This window comes from Equus quagga, chromosome 6, assembly GCF_021613505.1.
Source record: "Equus quagga isolate Etosha38 chromosome 6, UCLA_HA_Equagga_1.0, whole genome shotgun sequence".
Taxonomy (NCBI): domain Eukaryota; kingdom Metazoa; phylum Chordata; class Mammalia; order Perissodactyla; family Equidae; genus Equus; species Equus quagga.
Window position 1 is genome coordinate 112164791 of NC_060272.1, and position 16891 is coordinate 112181681.

Consider the following 16891-nt stretch of genomic DNA (forward strand, 5'->3'; position numbering starts at 1 on the left):
AGAAATAAATGAAAATTCTGTTACTTATGATTCCACAGGAATTTAGAAGAAAAAGGTAGAGGAGCAAGGAGCAAGGAGATTGAAGACGTGTAGACTAGGGCAGCATGGGCCTTGATTTTCTGGCCCTGGAATTTCAAAGCATGCAGTGGTTAGAGGGACAAGGTTCAGTTTGAGTTTGAAGTCAACTTTGTGTGGGAGAGTACCCAGGACTCATTTAGGATACAGGGAGCTGACTCCTGCATAGAGTGTCCCTGAGCTAAAACTGGAGGCTTTGGCATAGTTGGGAGGTGGACGGTGTTGTCAGGCAATGAGAAGGTCTAGCCTACACTTCCAAATGCCTCTCTAATCCTGTGTGTCACTAACACGCAGAGGATCAGAGGTCAATGTGGCCTCCTGTGGAGGAGGGCAAGGTAATCTCATAAGAGATGCTACCATTAGACTATGGGCCAGACGGGAGCAGCAGCAGAAATTAAAAAGGTCAATTCAACCAGGAGGGTCCCTAGACACTAGGAAAAAAGAAAGAATAAGAAATCACTTGCTTCAGAAATTAGCGGCTATTGCCAACAGAATCAGGCAAAAAGAAAAAAAAGAAAATCAGGTAAACCATACCTTAGCACTCCAGCAGAGCACATTATAAATTAGCAGAACAAGACCATTTCCCCAATCTCACAGGATCATGTCGTAAGCCATGATTCTCCTCTTATATACCAGATGACATCTTAGAAAACATAAGAGAAGATTGATGCATTTGAATCACATAAAAAGACACATTTTTTAATTGTAAAAAATTTGCTGATTGGATTGTCCTGAGATTAGCAAATAAAAGCAATCTTTACTTTCTTTTCCTTCTACCTAGCCTTTGGAGGGCAGTGAGGAAGATGGGGCAGTTACAGAAAAAATACAGAATCTATATTTCCTTCACACATCAGAGTGTGTTGTGAATCATTCTGCAACCCAGCAAAACACATGTTTTGACTTTTCAATTTCAGACTACATTATCTTCAGGCCAGCTAAACTTCTCTCAATCTCCAGTCTTTTAGTCAATCTCTTGTTACAATCTCCAAATTCAGATTGAATTTTGGCACCAAATTTAGCATTTCTTTTCTATTGCTGTGTTCTAGATGTCTTGAAACTGTCTCGAATAGTCATTGTTCTAGATGCTATCACTCTAGTTGCTATATCATACTAATTCTATCATGATTGAATGGAAACTTATTTTTAGAGATTATCTTTCCAACCATCTTCCTCAAAATCATTCTTATAACCTTTGTTGCTTTCTCCAGGTATTTTCCACCATATTTCTTACTGTTGGACTCCAAGACACATTCGATACCAAGATGTGTGTCACATTGTTCAGTCTCTTTTTAGCCAAATTTTGCTCATTACAAAACTGGCATTCCTCAGACTTGTGTGTGTGTGATCATCCTAAAATAACTTTCCTGCATCCAAAAAGGCACAGATGGAAAATACATAGAACTAACTGGGAAAGTGGTTAATTACCAGGAAACACACACAGAGCCAACAACAGAGATTTAGATGCAGGAGTCAATTAACTAGTGATTAGGGGCACTCAGAAGGTCTGAAAAGTGCTGCATTGTCTGATCTCTCTTAGGTCAAAAGCAGTCATTCTAACCTGTTTGTTCTCATAGCACATTAATTGTACCTCAACCATATATGTATTTCATTCTTCTGTCCATTACCAGGTGGGGCATCAGAATTTGCCAGCCCAAATGCCTCTTTGGCTTGATTATTTTTAAGAACAAAAGACTCTGAAACTTTGACCTTCCTCCTAACTGCCTAAAAGAATTTAAGATAGAAGGCCTGTTCTAGGAAGGAGCTAATACCATAAGATAATTACAGTACAATGTAAAATAGGTATGATAGAAAGGCACCAGCAGGCTCATTTTTACCAATGTTTTATCTCTTGGGTCACATTGTCTATAGATGGCCCAGCAAAAATTTGTTTAACAAACATTTGCATTTCCATCTCCATGTGAATTGCCTTCCTCCCCTTTCAAGTCTCAAACGACTACCTCCAACATCCTCCCTTGTCTTTAACTGAAGATGGTATTTAAGATGGTGGCTTCAGTCCTTCTGGAGAGTTACTTATTTACCCTGGGTTTCTCCCATGTACACATGTTATTAAACTTTTTTGATTTTCTCCTGTTATTCTGTTCCATATCAATTTAATTCCCAGACCAGCCAGAAGGACCTAGAGGGGAGAGGAATTGTTTTCCTCCCCTGCAACCATTGGTGGTTTATTTCTCTTCTTTCCCAATATTTCTAGGTTTTATTCATCTTTCTCTGGCATATTTTCTAGGGCACTTCTTTGCAAGATGTAGAAACTGAATACTGTTTATTGAACTGAATGGCAAGTAATTTTATTTCTTAATTGTGAGAGAAGAGATGTGTTCTAATTGTGCCTCCAATAGATACATACATTGTAAGCAAGATCTTTACATATTCAGTTCCCATAAAATGACCACAGTAGCTGCATGCTTATTGTGCAGATGGGGGAGGGAAGCGAAGAAAAAAGAAAGGAACAAGGAATCTCCCCAGAGAGGAATAGAAGAGAAAGATAGCTGTTTTTACTGTCTGAAGTCCCAGACTGAGTCATGTGTGTGACGCTGGCCTCTTGTGGGAGGCACCATGTGGCCAATACAGGATCCCTGAATGCCATAGTTCTATGCACTTTAGCACATCTTTGAAGTGAAGGGTAAGGCTGACTTAATACCTTTACCTGTGAGGGAAGGAGGTCGCAAACAAACATTTATTGTGAGCCTACAATATGCCAGGTCTGTGGAGGGCGTGCCACTTACATTTTTTCCTCAGAAAGACGTGACAGTTCCTACACCAACAGAAACATCAATATATTTTACCAAAATAATCACCCAAGGAGCTATTCGAGAATTTATTTCCATCACTGCAGTGGTTTTGTAACAGTGTTTGATTTGTCACCGTCAGCTCAGTTGATTCTGAAGAGTTTCGAACAATTTATCCCTCTGGTCCATATCTCATTCCACTTCTCCCCAGTCAATCTTCAAATTAACAGTCCCTGATCACTCTTTCCTCCAAATATGTAGCTTTTTCAGATCTTCCTCTTTCTGACTTCTAATTAATATTGGTAATTCATTATGCCTCTTAAACTACTTTTTCCATTGTAGAGATTTCTTTACAAGCTAAACCTCTTGTCAACATGCTGCCTTTACCTCCCTAAAAACCTATTTAACCAAATAGCAATGCTCATTAAAACTTCTGTTTTACGATGGCACAACTTATACCCATTTTACAAGGTAGCACAGAACATCAGGTACTGTTATTCCAGGTGTAGGTTATCTTATTCTGTTGTGAATCCAGCTGTTATTCAACGTATTCTTTTATTCCTTTTAAAAGCCTCCACTGTGCAAGGCACTATAATGCAAGCTGGGGTGGCTCCCGAACACACAAAGGTAGCCATGGGAGAGTTCATAGCATGATAAGGGATTCAAGTATGACTGGAATGCAATGTGGCATCTGCTGGGACAGGGACTTCTACCAAACACTCTGGGACATAGACTGGAATGACTAACCACACTATGGGGGTCAAGTGAGTGCTGTGATGTGCCACCCAGAAACTCCTTCAGGTCTGAGGCCTTCGTTCTCCCTGTTAGCAGATCGCCGTTGAATCCTTCACCAGGAATTATCCTCAGCCGAAGAGATCCACTTTGCTGAAGATTATACTTCTTCCCTAGAGAAAACTCTCATTCAATACTGTTCTATGACCTGCTCCCATTTCTTCAAGTGGAGACATCTTTGAATGTTCCTCCTGGCTCTAAGAAACCCCGTCAGATTGGCTGAGCGCTCTGCTCTAACTGTATCGCAGTTCAACTCCCCATCTGACCAAGACTGCTTCCTTCATTTCTTACATGCATTGTTGCTGAAAGCATTCCCAATAAGCTCCCTACAAATCAATCTCAGTCATAAAGTCACAAGGACTCCATCCTACAGAGGGGTTGTATCAGGGAAAGTCCACAAGTAATCTTGAGGGTAGTCCAAACAAATGGCAGTGACATGATCTGCCATTGTGTTTAGGGAGTAATTAGAGGTTTGATGCTACAGGTGCAAACATTCAGAGTGTATTTATATGTGATGGATGTATTAAAGCTTGGGGTCGGGTGCTAGTGTGAGGAGTAGCTAGCATTGAGATTCAAGGCTGGGAAGATGCCTGTTGTGAAGAGCCACGGAAGACTTGCTAAGGAGTTAGAAAAGGCTTTAAAGCAGAGGAATGACACAAACATCTTTTTCTAAAGAGATAATTGTACAACCACGTGGAGAAGAATTGAAGGCAGAGAGATTTGTGATGGCGAGTCAGTTTGATGGCTTTTATGGTAGTCCAGACTAAAAAAAAGCAACAACTAAAAGGCAATTACATTAAGAAAACTAGAGTGATATCTATAGGATTTGATGACTTCTTAGGTAAAAGACTTAAGAGTGAGTTGCTGCTAAAATAACTAGGAATTCTAGGTTGTGATATTGGAGAGCTCATTGACAAAGGTGACGATTACAGGGAGAAGTATATCTTTACATAATTATTTTCTACAACCCTCAGAACCTCATGATAAAAGTGTGGGGAAAATAATTCGGGGAATCATCAAAATGAAATAAAATATTTTATGTGAATGCCTTAGAACAACGCCTGACATAGTAAGCACTACATTTATGAGTTTGATAACTAGCTGGATCTTCACGCTATCAGTTTAGGGATGGACAGGCATGTTACATACTGCTAATTATCCCATCTCTCTTGGAGAATTTTGAAAATATATTACAAATTTCATATGATCCTTGACATATTTTGTAAGCCAACACCCAAACAAGCAAAAATCTCCGAAGCAATTTTGTCTTACATTTTATTATATTTTCAAACCGTTGTTACCCGTACTCTTCTTTCCAGGGGCTTGTGTCATGCTCGTGAAATCAATAGCAAGATGCAGGTATTTCAGTAAGCAGTAAGTCAAGGACAGCCTCTAATTCTGCTCTGCAAAGTGTCTAGCAGTCTAGAGGCACTCAAACACCAAATGACGTCTTTACTTTTCTTAAGCCTAAAAATATTTTAAGTTTTTAAGTACCGTCATCAAACTTGGGTTTCCAATATACAATGTTTCTTTTTACTAATAGTAGCCATGTCTCACTGAATGCCCTCTGTGTACTTGGCACTAAGTGAAAGACTTATAAACATTATCTCTATTCTTATTAGTAATCCTACAGGATATTTATTCAAGTCTTCAGTTTCCATCTCATGCTTTGGGATGTTGGATAATTGGCTTGAGGTCAACGAAGGCCTCAAGTTGCAGAATAGCTTTCACCTAGTGTTCTATGCTTTTACATCTGACCAGCTAAGTCATTCTTGACAATTACCCTGTCAATCCAAAGTGCAGGGCAAATGGGAATGATGACTGTGGTCTTTGCTTGCTAATTCACTCGATTGCTTTCAGGTTTCCTAAAAACACCAGGGAAAAGTAAGTCAGGAGGTAAAAATGTGGCAATTATTAGGTTCATACAAAAGGCTTTGCCTGCTGAAGGACACTGAACTTGCTCAGTAATGTAACTAGTTATATTTGTCTATGCAGATCAGGAAAAGAAGAGGGTAGCACTGGAATTTGATACTAGAGGAACCTAAAAGGAATAAGGTAGAATAAGGCAAGAAAAGAAAATCGTCATTAATACTATGTAGATAATTCACTCTATCTCTTGTGCATGTGTTTAGTTAAAGCATATTATACTTTTCTTTCATTTTATCCCAGATTTTCAGTAGTGTCTTCTCCCACATCCAAAAGAATGTGTGTTAGATTTAGTTATGATTGATTTAAATTTGGCTGCTACCACTGTACCTGTCATTTAACGGTTAACAAAAATGCAGTCATACAACTTTTCTGCTGGGCCTTTCACCTCTCTTCATGCAAGAACTGTCTTTCAAATATGACAATTGTGGCTGGTATGAGCAGGAAAAGCACTTCGAATGTCACCCTCCTACTCATGGTGGTTTTATTGAGCCATACAAATTTTCATAGCTTTTTACATTTATTGGAGAGAGGGCTGACCATTAAAGGTAGTCAGAAAACAGTATCATGGTTTTGAAAGAGATGATGGAAATTTAGAAATATTTATTAAGGGCAATAAAATAAATTTTCATTTCATCGATAGGATATTGGTAATTGAATTTCTTTGTCAGATAGATGAAAATCAGTAGATACAGAATAAAATATAGTGAAATATTACTTCACATGTTTTTGTTATATATGGCACTTGTAATAATGGGAAAAATGTATTTAAAAAGATGAGTAAAATATAAATAACCACCTATAACCCTTCTGTTTGATGTAACTAGGATGATCATTTTCAGACGTATTCTTCAAGACTTACTTCCCACTACACCGACACAAACTAAAAATATTTTAAAAATATTTAAGAAGAAGCTAGGTGAATTGGGGGTCAATAAGGAAATACTCATTTTTATCAGGTGCCTTACCTATTTTTTATCACTTCCATAAACCACTCATGTTGTCTTTATTTTAACACATAAAAGTTCAACTGTTGGATAGTTTTGAAATCAATTGTCCCAACATAAGTTCTCTCTTACTTGCATTCAACAATTACCTATTACCTCCTGGTCAATTATGACAAAATTCAGAGAGACCTCATGAATATCATCACTATTGCTTTTATAAACAAAATTGAGCTCAACTCAGACTTCTCTTATTAAAAGAAATTGACAAGAATATAGGAAACTCACAGGAAAAACACTTTGTCAGTCACATTCCACGCATTTCAATCTAATTTGAGAAGTATGTTAGTACGATGACATTCTTGTTTACAACTTTACAGAATAAAGAGGATTTTGTTGCTAAGAAGCTCAAAATGACAGTTGCCTTCCTAATCCATTAGCAAAATGTAAAATGCAATCCTGAATGTTACTATTGCCCTCTTAAACTATACTAAGTATGGTTTTAATATTGATTCTCGCACATGTCTTATACACTCCCCAGCATTCAGTACTTTCGATGCCAGGTTGTACTACAAATCACTCATACCTTTATCCTGATCTTTAGATATACATTTTTTATACGTTTTTATTATATTGCCTGTCTTACTTTAGTCAAGATCATAAATGCATTTTGCATGTTAAGAAAAGATAGCTTTACGGGAGTAATGCACCATGAGAAATCGAAAGAATAAAAAGAGAAAAGGTTAGGAATAATGGCTATCTTATGGCCTAAAGTGCAAGTATTAAGAAAGTGATAATAATAGGAAAAGATAAAAGCCTCACCTGAAACATAATCCATCAAGGTGATTTTGGAAACAATAACAATACCTTAAAGTTGTATAGTAATTTAGTTTCAAACTACTTTTACATACGTTATCTCATTTGATCCTTAGAACCACTCTGTGACATGGAAAGAGTTGTTATTATTTCCTCTATTATCCAAAACCAGTCACTGACTAGTAATTACAGGAGCTTATGTAAGTTGTCCAAGGTTGTATGGCTGGAAAATGATGGAGTCAAGATGTGGAAGAGTGTTGTGATTCCTGGTCCTGTAATTTACTTTACATTTCACTAAGGATATCTTCTGTTCATCATAAATACAAAAGTTAAAACATACATGAGCTAAGAAATGCATCCTGCCCTCTTTTCTCATTTATTCATGTCTGGTATTCTGTAGAAAAATGTTATAATATAAATTTGTGCCTGGAACAGAGCTTAGCAGTCATGAGAACTCATTCAATGTTTTTGAATAAATGGAAAAAATGAATGAATAAATGAATCCAAACTCTTGAATACAGCACCTGAAAAGTTTCTGATTCCTTGTCATTCCCATATGCACTGTGAAACTACTTTATTTTTGCTTTCACTATCACTATACGTATAGCATTTTGTTTACATATAAAGTATTATACAGCGATTGGCTAAACTATCATTTGTCCTTGCATATTACTGTTTATATTAAATAGTATATAATGAATATTCAACCAAAATAATATGGCTATAAGATACTAATGGCTGCGACGTTTTCTTTTTGCCTCTTTATTTTAATTCCTTCTACTATCTTAGAAACAATAGCCATAAGTAAATTTATTTACTTAAATTTAGGTTAAAAGATGACTTGATCCATTGTTCATGTGGTTCTGATCTGGGGACTATTAATGACCATTAGATCGACCTATGAGTCATTTACTGTATATTAAATATGACTGTTTATAGCTTCATTAGGATTCTTTAAAATTCAAATAGCAAGAGTTGTATAGGCTATGTAAGTGTTTTATCTATTTCTGTGTAGAAATTGGATTTATTGGGTATATTCTAATATTTCTCAAATGAATATGCATTATCAATTATCACCAAAACCCAAAAATAGCCTAACAAAATTGTTTGAATTTGTGCACTGTTTTACATTATATATTGATCATTCTTTGATCTTCATGTTACACTCAAATCACATAGTATTAAGGTTTTGTAGGGGGGTGTGTGTGTGTGTGTGGCAAAACTGGCAAGATGCTCAACAAACTCAATTCATCTTTCTACATCTATAGAAAGATTCCAATTCCCATTTTCACCTGCAGTTATTGTGTTAAGTAGGGCCATATGTCTGGGTTCTGTCTAAGGTAATGTGGGTAGAGGGTGTTCTATGCCTATGCTTAAGGCTTGTTGTGTGGTCCTCCATAATCTCTTCTACTTCAGTGATGATCAGGGCAGTTATATTGAAGGTGGCGACATTACCTGTAGAAACAGCCTAGTTTTTTCAGTCAGCTTTGGAAGGAAGTCCCCACGAGAATCTCTGACACACCTTGAAATTTGAATGGATAAGAAAAGAATTTTGTTGAGTTCAGCCACTAAGTGGTATGATTTATTAATTAATTCATCATAGACTAAGCTACACTAACTAATAAGGATATTGGTAATTTGAATTGTTGACATGAAATTACAAGAAAAATGAAATTTGTAGGCTTAGAAGGCAGAGAGTGGACAAAGAAGAAACTGAAATCAGAAACTAGAAACCTGGTGAATTGTGTCATGTAGTTGCAAAATGCTTGATTACCTGTGATAACTTTGAAAACAGACTGTGGGCCTATTAAGCTTATGAGTCTAGAGAAAGAAGTTGAAAATCATTATTTTAACACAATTTATTGCTTATTATTGATTTAAACAGAAAATGAATTATAAAAAAGAATTAGCTTAAGAAAGAATTGAAAAGATTGTGAGTAAAACTGAATAGAAAAACAAAAGAGTTTGGGGGCTTTGCATTGTGGAAAAGGCCAACTACTTCTAAGTTACAAATAGTAAGACATTAAGAAACATATTTTTTAGAAAAATCCCATTAAAAATTTTCAGTTGAATCAAGAGACCCAGGGAAAATATCAGGTTAAGTTATTGCCTTCCCATCCAAGTCTGAAAGCCTCAAGATAGCCACCATTAAATTGAATGAGACAGACATGGGAGAGAGAAAGTGGAAAAGTATAAGTGGATTTGAGAACTATGTCTATTAAAGAACTTTAAGTGTGGAACAGACTGGAAGCAAATAGACCTGAAGCCTACTAAGAATTAGGACCATAAAAAAGTTAAGAATTTTTAAGACTTAAAACAACTCTTAAGACCTCAATGTCCATGAGCAATAGACACATTTCAAAAGCTCTACAGGTCTGCGGGAGTAATATTCCCCTAAAACTATTTTATACATAGACAAAGTAAATAATGAACTAGGAAAAACCTCCCAGAATGTGGAGCCAGGGCCCAAGGAAAACCATGGACAACACAGTTTCTCCCACAGAGCGGATTCACAGATAACCAAAAATCGAAAAACTTCTGGCACTTCTAGGATAGAGAGATTGCACAACATCCTCTCAATAGTGTCTCAGAATTGCTAGAGACTGATGACTATAAGGTCTCCTCTTATTTGCATTTCCAAATGGGAGTATTTATTCTGGTTGTCTGTTCTCTACTCCACACGCTGAAGGTGAGTGTATAGGTTTGCAATCAGACAGCTTAATTTCGTGGTCAAGAGGCATGATCACTGAGACTTCTAGGAGATATTATAGGTCATCAGGACCTCATGAACAGGGCTGTGTATGACTTAAAGATCATGGACTTTGAGCTGGATGTAATAACTGGATGGGACTCTGCTGTCTCTTTTAGGGAGAAAGAAAGTGTGTTCTAACTGCAGAAAGAAATATGATAGGTATTTCATGAACAGAAAGGAGGATTATGTCATAGAATGCCTAGATATTAAATAACCCTAACACTTCTTTCTGGATACTATGTTATCCAAACTCTTGTAGTTAGTTTGGGACCTATGACTAGACGATGCCCATATAATCAGCTTCTTCAGTGCGGGAACAAGTGATATGCACCATTCCCAGGCCTGGATGTGAAACTCCTTACACAAACTTTCACGTTGTCTTTCAGTTTTGTGACAACCAGGAAGGTCACATAAGAGTGGTGGCATAAGATACCAGTAGCCCAGTTCACTTGATTCCTGCTTGGAGGACAGTCACCAAGAAAAATTTTCAACTTAAAATATACTCTGTATATCCTAGAAGTAAAATTTTATTGCATGAATCTACTAACATTTGGGAGTCTGCTTATTACCTGAGGTTAGCATGGCCTGCCTTATTTAATAAAATGTCTCGTTCAGCTAACAGATTTGGCAGTGTTTCATACATTTTTGTGTGTTGAGCACTTAGCAGAGTTCTTCGTATATAAAAACAAGCAATTTGTGTTCAATGTGTTTGTTTATGAAATGGATCATCAGTTCTGAAGAAGGTAGCACAGAAGGTAATATTTTATAGAGAAAACAAAGAACACATACGTATGTGGTAAACTGAATTATTGCTGGAATTCTTCCCTTCCTGTATAACAGGATCCCACATGGACAACCTTTGTCCTTTTATTTTTCAGTGCAGTGTCTCTTTCAGGTCAGAATATATTTGCCTACCTCATTGATATTGGGCTTGTCATGTGACTTGTCTTAGCCAATGGGTTGCATGTATAGATCACAGTATGCTAGTTTCCTTATGGAGTTCCAAAGTATCCAGCTTCCATTTGCCTCTTGGGTTTCTTTCAGGCCATGAAAATAGTGTGCTTAGGGAGCTACTTTTCTTAGAAGGAGACAAGTAGGAGGATCGGAACCTACCTGCAGTCTGGAGCCCAGCCTAGTTGAATCCTTGTAATCTGGCTAAGATTGGTTAAATATCAGAAACTCCAAGACCTGTGAACTACTTAAAGATTCTTGTTGTAAAACAAAGATATTCTGAGTTGTTTTCTACGTAGCAAAAACTGACATTACAATAAATTCCAGACCTGGAAATTGAATTCAGTCTCTAGCTCCAGATTGAGTATTCTCTTACTACACAGTGGGAAAGATTCATTCTGAACTTAAATAGTGACTCTTCTCTTCAGCCCCTACTGAATTTTTGATTTGGAATACATCTTTAGTCTTTAAGCTATTTTATTTGTTGATATTTATTTCTCTCTGTGTAATTTATTGTTCAAAAACAGGAACTTAAATTTTTTTTTATCTTCACTCAAAGCAACTTGATTCCACGATTATAAAAACTGACAAGATAGAGAAAAAAAGACATGCTATTTTTCTTTTCTTATGAAAATATGCAACTCTATCGGATTTTGTTAATGCCTCTCAGGTCCTCTATGGCATTGAAGAAATAACATCCGCCGGAACTTATATACTCTAACTGTGAGACTAGTTTCCCATCTTCATTGTGGAGCATGAGGGAATGCTAACCTATGTTTAAAAATTTTTTTTAGGTTTGCCTCATGTATTTAACAAGAAACTATTTAATAGAAAGGGTAAGAATACTCCTAATTACTTGTATTTATTTTTAGCACTTTCTTCATTAAATTAGACATTAGATAAAAAGGCTTTTTATAATTTATCCCATTGAGTATCATTATTTATGTGCTGGTGTCTCTTTGATAACCCTCCTTTCTTGTGTGCTTCATTGTTTATTTTGCAATAAATCTTTTAAAATACAAATCTCATTTCTTTTTTTACCCTGAGCTAGATTTAAGACCTCTTCTTTGAAGTGACGGTTACTTCTTCTAATTCAGGCCAAAAATGATAAAAAGTCTTGGCAGGAGAAATGAATTTACTACTCTGTTAGAATTACCAGCAAATTCAGGCAAAACAACTATACTGGTTGTACATTCAGACACACACCCTGTGGTGTTAAACTTTATTATCCCATATACCGCAGCTAAAAGTAGGAGAAACTACACTCTATATTGCATATACAGAACATTTTGGTGTGGTCTAGATGAGGTAATGGCATAAAACAAAATATTATTGCTGGAATTGTTGAATACGATCTAAATATCTGCAAAATCACTAATCAAAATGTTTTACCAGATTTATTTCCTACTATGCATTTTCTAACTGCTTAATAATAATTAAGCAAAAAGGAAAATATTACCAAAGCAAACAGTATACATTAAATAGTAAGATTTTGACAGTGATAAAGATATTTTTGATTATTTGTTCCTATGTTTTCCCATTTAGGTGCTTTTCCTTAGCAAATAAGGTGCAAAATGGTACTGACAACACATATAACATTTAAAAGAGAACATATGTCTTATGAGAAAAAAAGTCTTTAATCTTTCCATTCTTGTCTTCATAGCCTTATATATAATTTACCTTCAAAGTCAGAGGAGATGTTCATTGTTTGGAGTTGTGTAAATGAATGTTAGACAATGGTTTTCAAGTTTAGTCAGCAAGGGAAAATGCTCACATTTTTACAAGTTTCCCATTTAAAAACCTCCTTTTCTTTTTCTTTTGAACTTGCACTGGTGAGTTAGCATGACAGATTTTATTCATTCTGACATGGTAGAAGAAACTCTCATGTTATCTCTTGGAATATTGGAGATTGCTCCCAAATTACTATATTTTAAACTCAAGTTGAAATGAATAGTGTCAAAGCAGTTCAACCACAAAGGAAGGAACAGGAAATAGGAAAGCGTGACCCTAAATTTTTACAATAACCTGATTTTACCAATACCTGTTGGCCTATGCGACAAAGTTCTTGTGGCCTGGGATCTTGTATTACAAGTTTTCTCAATCTTGGTACTATTGACATTTGGGACTGAATAATTCTTTGTTTGTGAGGTTGTCCTGCCCATTACAAGATATTTAACAGCATAACTGGCCTCCACCCATATAAATGTCTCTGTAAAGCATGATGGAGGATGATACTTCATTTTTGCTGGATATAGCCTCAAGCTGGTGCTTTAGATTTTCCTTCAGCAGGTCATTCTAACACTCTATCAGGTCAGCAGCATCTGGTTGACACATTATGTATTACAACCAGTGAATCCTCTGGTCAGAAACTGTCTGGAGATTACACACCTGTGGAACTAGGCATTCTGTAAGCACCTGGATAGTGGTGCTGACTGAGGCCCAGTAGCAATAAAAGGTAACCTCCCACTCAGACTAGGTGTCTATTCCTGTGAAAACAATCCACATGGCCTTACCTGATAGAAGGACCCAGTATAGTCAACTTGGAACCAACTGGCCATTTGGTCTGCTCAAAGAGTAATGCCATATTGGAGGTAAGCATTCATCTTTGTTGCTGGCATTTTGGAGATTCAGAGGGAGTGGTAAGAGTAGTTGGACTGGGTTAGGTAAGTTCTGCATCAACTAACATTAACTGACTGAATATTGCTTCCATTTGGAAGTTTAGTGCCTTTCCTCTAGTGTATTTTTTCTGGTAGGCATTCACACTTTATGCTCATTCTCATACGTCCATCCCTATGCCTTTATCCCAGATCTTCTTATCGCCAGTCTTCCAATCTTTCTCCTCCCAAGTCCCTAACCAGCTGACTCAGGCATTTGTCACTGCCCATTAGTCTGTATATATTATGACCACAGGTTAATTCTCCTTCCATTCAAGGTAAATATCCACATGCTCCTGTATCACAACTGTCTTTCAAGCTTAACCTTGAGTGAGCGTGTAAAAAAGCTACCATTCCTTTCCAGCTGCTTCCACATGATAAGCTAGCCCATATGTAACGAACTTGGGAATTTTACTCCTTTTGGAGTTGTTTGTACATAATTCCTCCAAATAGTCATAGGTATGAACTGGAGGAGAGGAAGTGGTGCCACTATAGCGGGGGGATTGGGGGTCTCGGCTACTTTCTCATGCAGCTTGTTTGTGCCCTCTGACCCTGCTCCCTATTGTTCCCAGATATACTCTTTCTATCTTAAAAAGAGTGTTTTTATCTGTTCTATGATTTCTTCTGAGTCCATGGGATTTTATGATTTGGTTCATCTGAAAGTACCAAGCTCATGATGGACAGTTACAGATGGTCAAGCCTCCTTTCTACCAGTGCTCAATAGCACTGTAGGAACTATTTTTTAAATGGCTTCAAATTCTTTGCTGCAGATGGCATTTTCTTGCTCCTGAACCCCACAATCCACTGGGGCTTACCATAAACTCCATAATGCATCTTTTTCCAACATCTAAACTTCAGCTCCAGTGGATCTGTTGAGTCAATTGGCTCACAATACACTGATTGCACCTCAGCCTGGAACTGTTGCAGAGCTGTGCCCCACTCAAAGCTGGCAGCTTTGTACACCTTAAATGCTGTACACCTTAAATATATTGTATACTACGTATATCACATTGTACACATTAAATATATACAATTTTTATTTGTCAATTATACCTCAATAAAGTGATAAGAAAAAAAATAGATGTAAAAAATAAAAAAGGTGGTAGCCTTAATTGTCTCCTGATATATGGCCAGAGCTGTATTCATAGATGCAAAATGTATTTTCTCTAGAATCTGAGGAGGTCTAGTAGGAGTTAAATTTCCTTCTATGTAGGAGGAGATGCAAGATGCAACAATTCATCTTTAACTTTGGAAGGGATGTCTGGGCATGTCCCTAACCATTAGATACTTAAAAACCTTACTATAATGAGAGGTCTTTGACTCATTATAAAGTTTACCTTCCAGCCTCTAGAATATACATATCCTACCAACACCTCAGCGTAGGAGCTACTTTTTGCTTATCTTTCCTGACTAACATAATGCCATCAATGTAACGGATCTATGTGATATTCTGCAGGATGTTCAAATAATCTAGATCTCTTTTTAATATGTTATAACAGTGGTGGTAGAGTTAACATGCTCCTGGGACAAACTATAAATGGATACTCTTGTTTAGTCCAAAAGAATGAGAATTGTTTCTGATGCTCTGTCTTAAATGAACAGCAAAAAAGATGTTTACTAAATCAGTGGACACATACAATATACCTGAGATATATTAATATGCTTTACCAAAGATACCATATCTGGTACAACAGCTGTCATTAGAAGCACTGCATGGTTAAGTCCATCGTGGTCTACAGTCATTCCTGGGATTCAGGATCCATCTGGTGTCTACAGGGACTAGATGGATAAATTAAGGAGAGGTATGATACAGACCACTATTTCTGCATCCTTTAGATCCTTCAGTATGGTACTTATCTCTGTGACTCCCTCTGATATGTGGTATGTATTTGTTGCTTGTTTTAGTGTCTTAGCTGGAAGAGAGTGGTAGTTTCGAAAACTTCTCTGTGGCCTTCCTTACTATGATACTGTTATCCCCACAGGTGAATAACACACATTCAACTGTTGTTCTAATGGTTAAAAACATCAATGCCAAATATATATTCAGATATCAGGGAGATTCCCATTGTGCGGGTCTGTGAATTCAGCAGGCCATCTTATGTTAGACTTTATACAGGAATCGATTAGCTGAATCCATATGACCTCACTTATCAGGGGATCCATAAGGCCACTTCAGTTCTCCAGAGATTGGTGCCAACCTCTGTTCCCAAGTGTCCTCAAAATGTCTGTGTAGTTCCCTTTCCCCAGTGCATAGTAAATGGCCGATAGGTAATGGCTCAAGTTAATGATCATGGGACTCTGGGAAAGGCCTGCAGAAAACATTACAGTGTATCCTTGCCAAGCTTGCAGCATCTTTCATTACGGAGACCCAGTCACCTCTTCAGGTAATAGTTTCTGTATCTGAAACAGCTTAACATAAGATATACTTTCCCAAGTCTTTTAATTCCATTCTCAACCATCCGTCATGGCAATTCAAACATATCAACAACTGGATGGATTATGCTGTGACTTAATTCTGGTTATCGTTCTGGAGGACAGGAGAGGAGTTGACCGTCCTGAGCTTCTGAGTGAGCAACAGTTGCCTTGTGGAGTAAATCTTTTTGCATTATTTTCTGATATTGGAGGAATGCTAGATTTTAATGGGATAAGATGGGCCATTTCTGAAGGCCCAGAATATTAAGAGAAGTCTAGGAAGTCAAAACCTTCCAGGGGATCCTCCTAGATGTCCCCATCTTGGGTCAGAGTGCTGGAGTTTCCCAACTAGGGCCCTGTCTTTGGTATAACAAATCTGTTATGGTTGCGCATTCAGTGATCTTTGAATTTCAGCACCCTGTTTTTCAAATCCTGGGCTTAATCTTAGCTTTATCTGTTTGCTAAGAGCAAGATAAGAAGGTTTTATATCAGTTGCCAACAAGACTCTCTGGCTTTCTGTTAGTTTTACATTGTTTGTTAATAGCCGTCAGCTTTTCATGACTAGTCTGAATCAAGGCAATAACCATTCATTTCTGTTATCCTTATGTTTATACTCCTCTCTCCAATGATACACTTTAAATGCCTGGATTGTGACACTATATTCACCTCTACTTGCCCACCATCCCATCTCATCACAGATAATAATTTTAAGAATTGAACAGCCACTATGTTGCAGGAGCTTTCTACACATTACTTCATCCTAAGAACAGGATCCTCATTTCCAGCTAGATAGTGATTAAAAAGGTTCTGCAAAACTCCATT